General features: G+C 33.9%; 1 protein-coding gene across 9 annotated transcripts in view; it reads left to right on the forward strand.

Moving 5' to 3' along the window:
- NKAIN2 (sodium/potassium transporting ATPase interacting 2) overlaps positions 1 to 15,545 on the forward strand; it is an 831,125-nt gene that overhangs the window by 220,147 nt on the left and 595,433 nt on the right. Inside the window, exon 1 of one of the 9 annotated variants that reach the window (XR_004951017.1) lies at positions 11,871 to 12,388. The exons of the other annotated variants lie outside the window; for them this stretch is intronic. The gene's annotated coding sequence lies outside the window, so the exon portion shown is untranslated. Of the gene's footprint in view, positions 1 to 11,870; positions 12,389 to 15,545 lie in introns of those variants that run through there. 9 annotated transcript variants of the gene reach the window in all.

Here is a 15,545-nt window from a genome sequence, read left to right on the forward strand (position 1 = left end):
GGTTATTTTTGAGTTTCTGAGATATTTATCAATTGATTGAAAACTATTTTCCCTTTGGATATAAAGAATTATTGGAAAGTTCAGCTGTCAATAGGAAAGTAAACAGGGAAAGCGGTATTTTTTTAGATATAGCTTTATTTTATTAATAGTAATTTTCCTAAGTGTATCTCTTAATCTCATTCCTCTTGTATCCCTGATTCATTGATCACTAAAAGCTGGAACACTTAACAAACTGAATATGACTTAAAGTATGAATTTATAGAGTTTTTTATCTGTTTGAAAACATATTTTATTGTGCTTAGTATTTAGACGCTAGTTCCATTTATAAGATCACATAATTTTTAAAACACTTTATTATAGTTAATAATGATGTCTAAATTGTCATAGCTTTGGAAATTTTTGAGTCAATTCTCTATATTATTTCATTTTTTTAACTATAGAAATTCCAGAATTAAAATTAGAAGGAAGGACTTTTATACATAGCTCTTTTTATGTCATATGTGTGTTTGCACATAGCCTAGCATAGTTGCTTGCATATAACAGGTGTCAAAAAATGAATATAAATGATTCTGAAAAGTAGTAGAGCCTTATGCACTCACAGCTGAAACCATATGTAGAAACATTTCCCGATATATATCCTAAAATACAAGGGAGGCTCTGGAAGTTCCTGTGACCCTTCTGTGATTGCTCCAGATCTCCCCTAGCCATTTCAGAGCTCTATTTGGCCTCTGAAGAGTACCTGGAGGCAATATCAATAAATGTAGCTACTTCATCTATCTATCCATCAAAGCCTTCATCCAGGCCTCATTCAGAATGTATTAAATACAATGCCAAACAATATATTAATTGGTAACTGTAGAGTAAAATGTTATCCTTGCCCCAGGGAGTTTATAGCTTTGTGAAGCTTTCTTACCTTGCAACAGTAAGGATGATGGGCCTTGCTGAAGAAGAAATTCTTGATGCTAGTTTACTAACGGCACATATAAGAAGAAGTTTTTGCTTAGTCTAACTGATCAGAGCACTAGGGGGGGTGTCTACCGAAGCAAAATATATAATCTTGCATTCAGTGAAGTTAATGAGAAGACCCTGGGTCCCATCCTCCAGTTGTATAATAAGCAGGGTCAATATTGGTATCACTCTTTCCAAGTTTAATATACTCATTACATTACTGAGAAAGATTAGGTCAGCAGGTTACCTTTAGCCTGACTCAGGTTTCGGTGGTTACCTTGGAAAACTGCCCGAGAAAGAGATTGGCAAATGAAGTTCATTTTGTGTTCCACAACCTGACTTTCCCAGTCAAAGGGTTTAACTAAGTTAAATTATGGTCAGTTAGTGCCCTTGCCCTCAGCACAAACAAGGCAAGCTAAATTTATTTATTTTTTATAATCATCTTTATTTCCGAGTTTAGGTAGGGCTATTTAAATAATTAAATCTAGTACTTCTTAAATATGATTCATTTTAAAGCATTTTAATTGTTCTTATATTTCTCAAGCTTGAGTATTTAAAATGATACAAAATCTAAATGTTCAGACCAGGACCGTGTAAAATCAGTTTTATCTACTGAATCAATGAGAGGTTTAGGAATTTTGCAAATGATTAAGATCTTTAAATACTTATTCTTTTGTCAATTTGTTGGGGTCAAGAGAAATACATGAGTCAAAATAACTTAGATATCAAGGAAATGCCTTTGAAATAATCTGTTTTATCAGGTTAAATTTATAGCATGTAATATTGTGAATAGAAATCCATTTTATTTTACAAGCTATTTAAATTAAAGTGAATTCCTGTGGCTAAAGGCTTGGTTTTCTATTCATTTGAACAGATAATATTTTAATGATAGTCATGGTGAACTTTATAGACATTTTTTTTGTCTTCCTAAACACCCCCTCAGAGCCTCTCTGCATGCATTAGGATTAATTAGATAATGTCTCCCAGGTGCTTAGAGCTTTTTTGGAGAAAGGAAACAAAGCATTGTGTTAAAATGATTATTACTGACTTCAAAGATAGCTATGTGAGAGTTCAAAAAGAACAATTTTTATTAATAGCAACTCAATGCCATTGAGTGGTAGCATTGTATGATGTTACAAATGGTCATTCTGTTAACAGGTCAGTCACACTTCTTTTCTTCCTTTAGTAGATATCTTACAGGAGAAACTAAGTGTTATGGTACCAAGATACAAGTTGGGATACAATGAATGAGACCAAAATGATTTGATCAAAATGGTTAAGTTAATGTAGGGGAATGAAATGACTTTAGCTTTGGCCTCCCTGGAAGCACTGGTTTAGTGGTACCTAAAAAAGACCAAAAGCAGATAAAACTTATAGAATTTAGCTTCTTACGAGGCATAGGGGAAGTGATGTCACTAAAGGAAAAAGCTTAAAACAATCCAATGTGGCACATGACAATAAGTTACCCTCAACTCCTGACTGCTTGTGGTGAATGTGGGGTGGGAGCAGACTACCAGACTAGGTGGTAGATTGTAGTATATATCTCTTTAGGTATATTCAAAATTTGGCAATAATAACAATTAATTTAAAGAATAATTTTTTTGTATATTACTTTGAATTTTATGGAATTTTCACACATATTATTTGATACTCAGAACAGCTCTGTGAGGTGGGTACTATTATGCTCATTTTAAAGATGAAGATACTGTTAAATTTGTACACCTGAAGCTTACTGGATTTGTTAACCAATGTCACCATAAAAAAAAAAAAAAGATGAATGTGAGGCTAAAATATTTTAATGATTTTTTAGATATATGTAATCTGAAAGAGACACAGGTAAGATTGGAACCCTAATTTTCTAATTCCAGTTGAGTGCTCATTCTAATACACAATTGTAGGATAGTAGGTCATGATTGTGTAAGCTAGTAAAAGTAGTAATGTGAGTCTATGGAACTAAATAGTTGATTCAGTGACACCGTTATGTTTAGTATGTGTTTATCTTTACTACCTTCTTTTTGGTAGCAGTCCCCAAACCTTTAGTTTATAAGAAATTTTTATTTTCCAAATGTAATTCAACTACTTTTGAGATATACCGACTCAGTAGTACCCCACTGTTTTATCATGCAACTTATTCATATTAAAAAAACCTATAAATTTATTGTGTTATTATTTTATTTTGAAAGTACTGTTGTGGGAATTGTTTAATTACATTTGTCATATGTCCTAACTGAATTACATGTCTTCCCTAGGTAGAAGATGCAGTCAGGTTCTCTTTGAGGTGACTATTAAATTTTCAATTCCTTTTCAATTAAAAAAAAAATATCGTTTTCCCCATCATGTATTTTTAGATGCTAAATCTTTTAAACATCTGGTGTATATTGATAATGGATAAAATGAAGTGGTATATTCTCATTTGCAGAGTTTAATTTCTTTGAATATTTTGCCCTTTAGATCAGGAAGTAATATAAGAAAAAAGACCTTTCCTTACAAGTAAAGAGATGTTTAAAAAGAGAAAACAGAATAAAATTTCACAAAGAAAATGATATGCACAGAGAAACCTATGTCATAGATGTTCACTTCATTATTGTATGTAACAGTGAAACATTAACATTCTGTGTCCATCAGTTAGTGAATGGATGGATAAAACATGGCAAAATCACATAAAATGAGATGCAAGTGTAAAAGGGATTCATGACATTCCAATTTTACCAACATGCATGGATGTTATATAAGTTTTAGTAAAAATAGTTTTCACAAGAACACATAGACTCTTAAATTCTGTGGTTTCAAAGGTATATATAAAACAAACCTACAAACACACAAAAAATACACAAAACAATAACATGCATTTTTCATAGGTAGATATAAGTACACAAAGAAGGTGGTTTGGGGAGGATATGTATTAAATACATAAAGTAATTCTCCATGGAATGTGGAATTGAGGATGGAGAGATAACAGAAACACACAAAAAATGGTCTATATTTTAGCATATGATGATACTGTGCCACTAATTGAGGTTTATACTTGATTGAATCAGTACACTCCTGTGAACATAATTTGCAGGCAGTACTCAAAATCTAAAAATTAGTATTTGATTCGTACAGGAAGGGTTTGTCTATGTAACCTACTTATTAATAACAGCTAGGATAACAATTTTTATCTTATTTTAAAACAACAGGACTTAATTAGAAAGTCACGAGTCATGGGTGTATTGATATCAGAAGAGAGAGTTAAAATTACACGCTAATACTTTTTGCCTACCTCTCATAAGATTGCTTTATTTGTGAAGTCTGAAGTTCGATAACATAAATCCAGTCCTTTTGCAAGCATTTCGTAAGTGTGAGAAAGCATGTCCTACCAAGAAAACAATGTCAAGGAGTATAGACTTTACACACACACACACACACACACACACACACACACACTTATGTATATTTTTAAGCATTTTTCTTGATTTTTTTTTAAGGTTTCCATTAGAAAGCAAAAGTCCCTGGAGAGCAGAAACTAAATTTATATAGGATTATTGTTAAATGACTAATCAAAAAATATATAATCATTGATAAAAGACAGTCTAATACAAAGGTTACAAAAATTTAAAAAATACATATTAATAAAATACTTTTACCCCAAAATACCAAAAAAAAAAAAAAAGCTTTACAAGATAAACTATACAAAACTGATAAGCTATTTGTATGCAGGACCGTAACAGATAGCATATATGGTAAGTTCCCCAAATTGTCCACCAAAAAGTATTTAGAAGCATTCAAAGCATAGTAAAGACCATTTTTAGTTAACAAAAAGATGAGAAAAATCAGGCTAAAAAGCCTTATAAAAGAAGGCACGTGTGAGATCATCCTTTCCATATGGAGCTTAAATCCATTGATACATCTCTGACTCCAATGATCTGTATGTGGGAATAGAAAAAGGTAAGCAAATAAAGACTCAAATTAGAATGGAGGCAAACTGAAAAGAAAGAAGAGTAGAAGGATGGAGGGAAAGGGAGAAGGAAATACGGGAGGTGGAGAGAGGAGGAAGGAGAGATAGGAGGAGTTGAAGAATTTGAATGAATGAAGTGGGGAAAGGAGCAAAAATAATTAACTTCTTAAGTGTAACACCTGGGGCACTGCCCAGCATGTATATGATATACAGTAAGTAGACAAAAATGCCAGACCAGAGGGAAAAGCTTAAAATGTGAAGTGGATTAATGACTGAAAGCAAGAGACCAAATATTTTAGTCATTCATGTTTGTCTCTGACGTCAGCATTTTATTTGCCATTAAACATCATCTTTTTCAGACCAGAACCCTTGGCAGTGGGCCATTGGCTATACCTTGATAGATGTAGGCAGAATCATTACATTATTAAGTTTCTGAAGTCCTTGACAAAGAATTTATGATCCTAGCAATTTCCCAAGGAGAGCAAGTGTTGTTATCTTGTTTAAACAATGCTCACTGCTTGATGCTTTGTGTACTCCTAATGGATAGTGAAGACTAGTTTTCTAGAGTGTATTCAGTTTATTGAATTACTAGATCATATTTCATTCTCCTCTCTGTGGTAAGATTTAAAATGGGTGCAGGGGTGAGCATATGAGAGTGTATCTAAAGGGCATGAAGAGAAAAACATGTTCAAGAATCATAAAATTTTAAATCTGGATTAGTCTGGCAGTTATGTGATTTTAGGAATGGTGAGATTAGTGTATTAGAATTGTTATCCTTCCAGATTACAAAGACCCTAAGGATGGAGAAAACCTCTATAAGTTTGATGCTTCCAAATGTAAGAGTATTGGAAGACAGTACAATCTGTTTATGAGAAAAGAAAGCAGTATAATAAATTGATGGTATGAATAGAAATAATTAACATTTATATTTGGTAATGCATTTTAGATGTAGTATTTGTGTCATCCTCACAGGAGCACATCAAAAAGTCAGGCTAAGAAAATCATTGGGATTTAGATACAATCACATCAGATATAGGTGGGGAGATAAGTTTCAAGATACTGATCTTCTGCATCAAAACCTTGTTTTTCCTGTAACTTTACATTGCCCCTTAACAAAAAGGTACCAAAAGAATCCATGCGGGAGATCTAGGAGTTTCTGCTATGTCATTGTACTGAGCCAGATGAAAATCCTTGATTGGAATTGGTAGGATTTGTGCCTAAGGCTATGATCACAGTAGACATCTGGAAACCACATTGAGAATTAGACCAAGAGGGCTTTGTAGTAGAGGAAGAGCATGTCCAAGCAAACAAATTTTATTCTTTAAGTTTTACTTAGACAGTAACCTAGGAAAAACAGGTGAATATATTACAAGATTATTCCTGGTTTCTAATTATGTTCATAATGTACTTGAGATAGATAATCCAGCTAGAATAGTTGGCTATAGAGATATAGAAAAAACTTGAAATATCAATATGACTCCATTAGGCCTGCTGGTATAATGTTTAGCAAATGTGTTAGGTAGTACCTTTCTCTTCCCAGAACTTCTGGGAATAGACTTTCTAAGTTTGGGAGAACTCCTTCCCTTTCCCCTCATCCTAGCCAAAGAGTCAAGTGGGAAGTTTTGTCTCTTAGCAAACCTGATTCCCTGTGACCCAGATTGCTAGTCACAGTGATTAAGGAAGGAATGGGCCCTTTATCTACGGTGGACACTTCCCGGAAACACACACACACACACACACACACACACACACACACACGCACGCACACACATGCGCACACACACACACACACAGGCTTTCCTTTAAAGCTGTGAGAAGCAGAATGGGAGACGAGGGAGGTGATCCTAACTGCATTCAGGCATCTGGGTCCTTGGTTGCAGTGGGCTGGTGCCATCACTGACCTTCTTTTTACTTGATTAGAGATGCTAATAGTTTCCAGTATGTTTTGTTGAGTTTCTGTCACTTGTGATTAAAGGTATCCTGAGATAATGAATAAAGGATTTTCTTAATGGAATGTCAATATAATTCAAAGGTAAATAATATTTATTAATTTGTCATTGGATATTAGTTTTCCACTAGAGAAAATAATTTACAAATTTGGCTTAAATTCAGGTGGAATTTTTTAAATATTATTTCACCTAGTTTATTTATGTATTGTTTATTAAAAAAGAAATCCTCCTACCTCAACAGAATTATAGTTTTCTTTCATCATAGAGAGGTGAGAGATAGCTCGTTTTCTAAATTCCAGCAAGTTTTAAGTACCCCTTTCTCTTAAATCATCACTGCATTTAGTTCCTTTCTCATGAAATCACAAAAGACAGCATAAAAAGAATGCATAATTTAAAATATAATAACACTATGGCAGTGTTGAATGGATAATATTTTCTTTTCAGATACTAGTGCCTTGGGAATCTTTTAAATAAAAAAAGAAATAATAATTGTCATAGACTAAAAAACCTATTAGTTTTCCAAGATTGAAATTAAAAATGGGCAGATGATTTGAGAATTAGGTGAAAGATACTTAGTTACTTGTTTTTTCTAATTATCTACTGCTTTTTAAAGCTCAGCAAGACAGTTCACCTTTGAATGAACTCCTTTCTTTCGTCCTTAGAGACTAGACATTTAGGAAAACTGAGAACAAGGGTCCCCTTAGTCATGTCATGGCAGCTCAGGGTGGGATGCCTAGTTACTGGATAATTGCACAACTCTAGAATGATACAGCACAGTTAATCACTATGACCTTCAAGCCCAGGAAAGATCTGAAAATTTTAGCTGAGTATGGGGCATTTTCTCTCATTTAGACTGACTTAAAAAAATCACTTTGCTATTCTTTCATTTGTGGAAATTACCAAAAATGTGCATCATTTTCATCTATTTTAGAATATAAATGAAGGAAATGGAATATTCAAAAAGAAAAGGCAATGGGAATAGCTTCAGATACCTTAAACTAGATGATCTAATATGTCAAGAATTGACTATTATGGTTGAAATTGTCTTTTCTTTTTATATCAATTCATTTTCTGGTTGATACCTTTCTCCTATCTGCATAAAGCAGAATAAATGTCTAAATATATCATTTGCTATGGTCTGATCTAGCATGTATGTCCTACTGATTTCAGGTGAGGTGATCCATTGCCCACATTTCTGCAAGTATGCCACAGATCCTATGCCTAAACACAACCTTGCAGTAGACTTGGCTAAGCAATGCAGGGTAATAAAAGTAATGAGGCCATTGAAATCCCTTCAGCTCTGTGCCGATGCCTGGAAACTGTCATTTATTGTGTAATGCCTTTAATTGAGAAGATTCTTTTTTTTTTAATTCCACACAGTAATTGGTACTATAATTTTTTTCTCATATTAAAAAACAATAAAACTATGTATCTTGTTTCTTGATCTTTAACAAGCTTTGATAGTTTGCAATTTACATAAAATTTTATATATTTTTTTATATATCACCAGAAAAATCTCAAAGATCCTCTTTGGTACAGCCAAAGAAAAGATAAAGACCATTTCTTATAATGTTTATATGCATGCAGGATTGAGCACTCAGTGTGATGTTTCTTGCCCCTTTTGCAGTACATAATACAGACTCTCTAAATATAGGTGAATAATAAATATGCATCATTAATAATTAATAGGATTATAAAAAACACAGTATCAGCATAATCCTCTAAGATACCGATGGATACACATTGCCTCTTTAAATAATGGCATAAAAAGCATCGGTGCTCTCTGATATGGATTTGCTATAGTAAATGAGTTTATGTTACTGTATATATTTTGTTCTGTATACCTAGTTATCAATAATCATCTTCATGCCTCTCAAAGGGCAGCACAAGCAGGAAAAGAATAATTGCCACTCTTCATGGAGCCAGCTTATTGATGAGATGGACACAAGTAATATTTTTAGCCTGCTGGCTGTCCATCTGTAAGCAGTTTCCTGGAGCTGTCACTTCTCCTTTCTCTGGAAACTGTTATGGCTTTGTCTGCCCAAGAAAAATAATGAGATCCATCTATCAACAAAAAATAAACAATAAACCCTATACCTTCCAATTAATTTGTTTTCACCTATGTTTACTTATGTGCATTCAGTTAACTATCCATCATGTTATATGCATGTAAAGAAGTGCATTTTTCAAAAGGTCGAATCTATTAACCCTTTTGCCAACTAAATATATAGGTACCCCTTCCAGCTAAATCAGAGACTTGTAAAAATCAATCCTTTTAGAGAGCTCATAAACATTCGCTCTCTTTCTCTTGCATGCCTGGTGTTGATAAATCTACAAGCTTAATATGAACCAGGTTGTTCTCATTTATCCCTCCAAACTAAGTGCGTGTTCTCCTTAAATGCATCTTTGATTTTAATGCCACCATAACATTTTCAGAAATTGGTGTAGAATAAGCAACTTAAATCAGCAGCTTCAACTTGATATTATTATTTTTTATTTGTTAACAACAATTTAGCAGAAAATGGTAGCCTATGTCAACAATAAAATGCATCTTTTTTCTCCTCCCTTAAAAAGTATATATTTTTCCAAATAAAAGACACTAAAAAATGACTTAGGCAGTAATTTTTTTCATAGGTTTTTGCTGACATTTATAAACTATTTGAGTTTACTGCTGCCTTGTTGCTAGTAAGAAGCTTTGACAGTGAAAGTGGCCCTGGAATTAAGTACCCTCCTCTTTTTTATCCATCTGTACTATCAAAATAGACAGCTACCATTAAATAAACACTTATAAAATGCTTTAAAACCATAAAAAAAATGTGAGACAGAATACTGAAAGCCCCCAATTTAAAAACAACCTGTGTTTCAAGAATTCATTTTTAAAGAGAGTTAAAATATAGAGCCGGTAATCCTCAATATGGTGGTAAAATTCCCAGTTTAATGCACTAGGGCTACAGCATGTCATATTTAAGAATGTGGAGTAACTTATTCAGACCTCATTTAACTTGACACCATTTCCTCAGGTATGAGGAAAGTGAGAGAGAATTAGGGATTTGTTCACAAGACAATTGCAGAGAAAACAACTGTTATACTGGTTGTTAAAAGAAAAAATATTGTGAAAGTAGATAATATGTACACTCTACTTAGAAAACTAGAGCTTAGGGAGAAAACAGATTTCACTTAAAGAATATGAGGGAAATAATTGTTTAAAAATTCTGCAGAATGATAAATATTTAGCAATTATATAAGTTAAAAGCACTGGTTCTTTATTCTCTGTAGTCTAAATTTTGGTTTGTTTCTGGACTTAGGCATGTAACTTGGTTATAATTGTAATTTTGAGGAAGAGGAAGGGAGACATGAAAAAAAAGGGAGGAAGGAAGAAAGAAAGAGACAAAAATATGCAAGAACTAGAAAAAATATCAGAAAGAGGAATGCCCTTTAGGAGGATGAGACTCAAAGGGTATTGTGATATTCTTAGCAATGTAGTTAGGAGTGTGGCTCTCCACCTAGGCTTTGTGCCACTTATTAGCGTGGAGACCTTGGGTGCGTTCCTGAAAGTCGCCTCTATTTGTGCCTCTGTTTCTTCATTGCAAAATACCATTGTTTACCACAGAGACTTGTGAGGATTGCCTGGCACATAGTGAGCTCTTAATAAATACTAGTTACCATAAGGGTCACCATCTAATTTATCATCTACATGGGAGATGAGTAAACTACAACCCATGAACCAAATCTAGCCACCTGTTTTTATATGGCCTGTAAGCTAAGAATGATTTTTATGTTTTTAAATGATTGGAAAAAAATCAAAAGAATGATATTTTGTGACACATTAAAATTATATGAATCAGTTTTGGTATCCATAAATAAAGTTTTATTGGAACACAGCCACACTCATTAGTTTACATTTTGTCTGTGGCTGCTTTTGTGCAATAGAGGCTGAGTTTAGTTGTTAGCTGGAGGGAATTGCGCTTTCCCAGACTTTTGCAAGTCAGGTCCTTCACCCTATTTAACTCTCTAACCTGACATCATCCTTTATTCCATTATTCTATTTCGTTGGCTCCTGAAAACTGCCACTATCAGAAACCTAGAACCTAAACTCTATGAGAATAGAGATTTTTTTTTTTTTTTTCCTATTTTCCTGGCCTTTGTATCTGCTCCAGTGCCCAGAACAGTTCCTGGCAGTGAGTGGAGCCTCAGTCTCTGAATGCATCCTCCTACTCTTTTGTATTGTTGCCACTCCTATGCCGAGCAAGTAAGTGGTTGCACCACTGTTCTTATCCTGTCCTTCCAACAAGTTTGGGCTCTAGATGGGCAGTCTGGCATTCACACACGTTTTAAGTCTACGTCTCTGGTCTAGGTGGACTTTCTGGACACAGAAAACCTCTTTGATTGCTTTGTCCTTCCATTTTAATATTTTGCTTGTGTTACCTGAGCTTAATTATATATAAATCTTAGCAGCTCCCTTCATATATATATATATATAATGGTGCCTCTAGGCGTCATTTATTCATCACTTACATACCTCAAAGACTAAAAGGAGACAGCAACGTGCAAAACAAATAGCTTCCCTTGAGCTTTTGCTACATTGTTTTCACTTTTTTTTGGTCTCTAAGAGATTCCAATGTTAGGGTGTAAACTACTTGTGGGCAGAGGTCATAACTTTTACACTATATTTCTTTGTATCCAGCATAGCAGGAGAGTAGGCAGGGACCATGCTCTAGGAATATACATGAGTGAAGAGTATGGTAAACTATTACTCTCCGGCTAATGGATTAAGCATTGGGAAAAACAATCATAATAGCTGATAATATTAAAATCTTTGGCTTTCAGAGACACACTTTGACCCTGCCTTCCCTAACCCTTGTGCCAGTCACAGGTTTCGCTTGTTTGCATTTTTTGTTAGGTTGATGACGGATTTGTACTCTGAGAGCTCATAGGAGCCAGCCTTATGTCATGTGAGCCTCGATGCAGTTGTTAGCAATTGACTGGATCGTCTGTTTGCAAAGCCACTCCCTCCCCCCCCCCCCCCCGCCCCCGGACAGAGAGGGTAGGGAAAGCACACACAATTAAGGCAAACCACTCCAGCCAGATTGGTAGGTGGCAGTTTTAACTAAAGTAAAAATCCACATCTGCCTGCCAGAACCTTAAAAGTTTCTATAGAGGCTTTATCTGGGTTTAGTCACGTATACAGTCCATATGGTCTCAACAACACCTTACACTATAAAGGCTACCTCCTTGAGCGTGGGGGCATGGTGGGCGGGACTGTACATTATAAAAATGTAGGGGGAGCGGTGGGCGAGGGCAAGGAGCCTCTGATTGGCTGGGCCCAGTGTCTCTCCATGACATCTTCCAACACAGTTCTACCCACCCCGCCCTCCAAATTGAGGTTAAACACACAAAAAAAGAAAAAAACAGAAAGAAATGTAGGTTGGAACAGTGAAGTCTCCTCCAACTCTTGCAGCAGCAAGAAGAAAGCCTGTGGTCAATTTTCTACACGTTTATGAATGCACCTAACTCTAGAGCTTCCAAAAGAGAACCATACACCACTCACCAGAATGTAAGTTGCATGAGAGGAAGTATGTCTGTCTTATTTATTTGTTATATGTCCAGTGCCTTGAACAGTAGGGAATCAATAAATATTTATTGCATGAAAGTATGACTTCCACCTTTACTTCCTTGCTTACTTAAACATCTAGTAAAGTTTAGCAGACTATGTAGGTAGAAAGTCAAATTTCATTTTCAATGTTTAATTGTGAATATCTTCAAAGCTTTGAAAAATAAGAAACTTAACAATAGAAGAATTAGAAAATATTCAGCATGAGGTTCTTTCTGGGATGTTGTCAAATGCTTTGGCATGAAAATATTCATCCACTAAAAACAAAATATCATCCAGCAATGGAAAAATACCATAATACAAAAAAATTGATTGAAAGAGCATTGCTATAATGATTAATGAAAATATGGCTTTTTATTATAAGTACATGCAGTTTAGGATGAAGCTTTCAGCATATAACATGTGGAAAATGAAAGTTCATGCGATTTGATCAAAGAGCTCCAACCTTTGAAAGATAGTAAATAATGCAGTATTTAGGAAATTGCTCTAAGTATTTATTTCTCTGATTGGCTAAGATTGCTCACAAATTGCTGCACATTTTAGGTATTGGAAAAACAAGTCTGAATAACACATGCATCTTGATGACAAATAGGAAGGAATCCAACACCATTTTTATGCAAAGAGTTAGGGGGAAATATTCTCTGTAGTAATGACATTCTCATAGGTGTTTATAATGTTTTTCATTAACCTTCATAGCTATTTTATGAAGAAGGTAGAAGCAAGGCATTTTTAAAAAAAAATTATAAAAATGTCTTTAATCTTTCTTTTCTCCTTTTGTCAAAAATTAGATAAATGCATGTGATTCTGTAGTGGGAATTCCATTAACTGATAGTAATGTAAAATGATGAAAACCTTCTTACACTATTAGTGTCTTTTATGAAAAGGCAAGCAGGCTTGGTATTCAAAGATAGGAAATTAGGAATTGTTCAAATAATCCTTCCTTCCCTACTCTTTGAATCCTTTCATGTTTTACTAGTTATTTTTTTTAAGATGATTTAAATATTGGGAGATACCTGGTTCCTAAGCACTGTCTACAAGCTGTTTACATTGCTCACACTACTTAGCAACCTTAGTAAGAACTATTGCCAAAGAAGAAATTTATTATGAAAATCTCGAAAGTGAGTTCAAATATAGAAAATATAAATAATTATTTTCAGACATTTTACAAATAGTCACTCAGTTAAGAAAAAAACTAGAAATGATGTCTGTAGTCAATCCCTGTCTTTTCAAAAAATGTTCTTTATTGGTTTATCAGGGTTAAGCTGAGTGAAGTGGGGCTGGAGACGAGAGTAGAGAAAATAATGGCAAGTATCACCATATGTGTGTTTCAACATAAATAGTAAAGAAACTGGAACACCTTTGGCAAGGAAATGCTCACTCTTATCATTCTACCAACCAAGTGAAACCACCATTATAATTTTAACCCATTTTCCGTTTGCCCTGAGAACATTTACTGGCAGCACTTGCGGCTGCAGTGTTTATCCCGAGAAAGCTGGCTGATTACAGCCCTGCTAACCTTACCCCCGAACTTTGCCATGAAATATCTCACTTTTATTATTACTTTCTCGTCACTCTAGTATATCGATAGTCTTTGGAAACTAATGACATTCTATTTATGGCATTCTGTTTTTAGTAGTGGTATTTCCATTTAAAAAAATATAGTAATTCCCAATTCTGAAAATGTCGAATCCTAGAAAATGCAGCATTCCTAGGCACTATGGTAAATTAATGCTGGCAGCGAGCTGCACTTTTTTTTTTTCTAAACAAGAAATGGGCTAAAACAGTTCCTTCCAATCTGTCATGCAAAGTAGCTTTATCCATCATAGTGGTATGTAAATAAAAATGCAAACTTAAACATGCATGTGAAATTTGCTAAGCTATTTTTTTTTCTAATTTAAGATTATGGCTTCAATTTTTCATATTTTACATAGTCTTTAATATAAAGACTTTAAGATCACTGTTAGTTGTAGCTTAAATTTCTAGTGAAGAAAATACACCATATTGTTATGTAATCCTCCTAGTGTTGGGCATTTCCTTTTCCCCATATTTTATTGCTATTATAAACATTGTGAAAATAGATAGATTTGTGTCCAAAATTTTGTATATTTTACTTAGAAGAGTGAGTTCCAGGAGTGGAATATTATTAATGATCTACTCTGTGGGTTTTGAAACAATTCCTGTTTATATTCCAAAATAATTTTTGTCATCAGCAATGTGGGATAGTTAACGTTTACTGGGTTCTTATTTGCTAGGTTTTCTTATGAATAAGCTTTCACATGAATTAGCATATTTAATTCTCACAACAGTCCTTAAGATATATGGTATTATTGCTCTCCTTATACAAAAAGAAATTGAAGAATTGATTGTGAAGAAATTGTACCCAAGAGTTGTTAACTAACTTGTCCAAGGATGAACAGTTAATAAGTGGGCAATAAGATAGTGGGCAAAATAATATCTTTAGTTTGTCTATCGTTTATTTGATTAATGTCAAGACAGCTATTTTTCTTTTCTTTTTTTCCCCTAGTTCTTTTTTACTACTGGATTAGTTATTTCATGAAATTGTCGTAGGGAATAAAATTAATATATGTGAAGGACTGCCAGTATCAAGCATGGTCATAACTATTCAGTGGTGGGTAGATTTAAATGTTATTTTTAGCTAGCTATTGAGATAGTCAAGAAAGAAATTCAGAACCAGGCAACTAGTTCACTGTTTCTTCTTTTGTACCACTGTTTTTCTTATTAAAAGGGACTCAGTCTTAGTACAGTATATTTATTTGATATATAATTGCTCCTAAAAGTAAGATAAACTCACATATAGCTAAATGAAATTTCTAGAATAGAATAGAATAGAGTATTGTAAACTTTTTAGATATCCCATCTCTGACAATAAAATATATTTTAGCACATACTATAAGTATATATGTAGTTTTTTATACTGTAATGACATATTAGTTACTAACTTATAAGACAAACAATTGACTTGTAAATGATTTTATATGAAATATATAAAATTTTATATGTGAAATAAACTGTAGTGGAGAGATGGTGATGCAGATTATGGAGGGACTGGGGGCCTCTGTCACCTGATGTTCTGTGGACA

This window comes from Rousettus aegyptiacus, unplaced genomic scaffold (assembly GCF_014176215.1).
Source record: "Rousettus aegyptiacus isolate mRouAeg1 unplaced genomic scaffold, mRouAeg1.p scaffold_m13_p_1, whole genome shotgun sequence".
Classification (NCBI taxonomy): domain Eukaryota; kingdom Metazoa; phylum Chordata; class Mammalia; order Chiroptera; family Pteropodidae; genus Rousettus; species Rousettus aegyptiacus.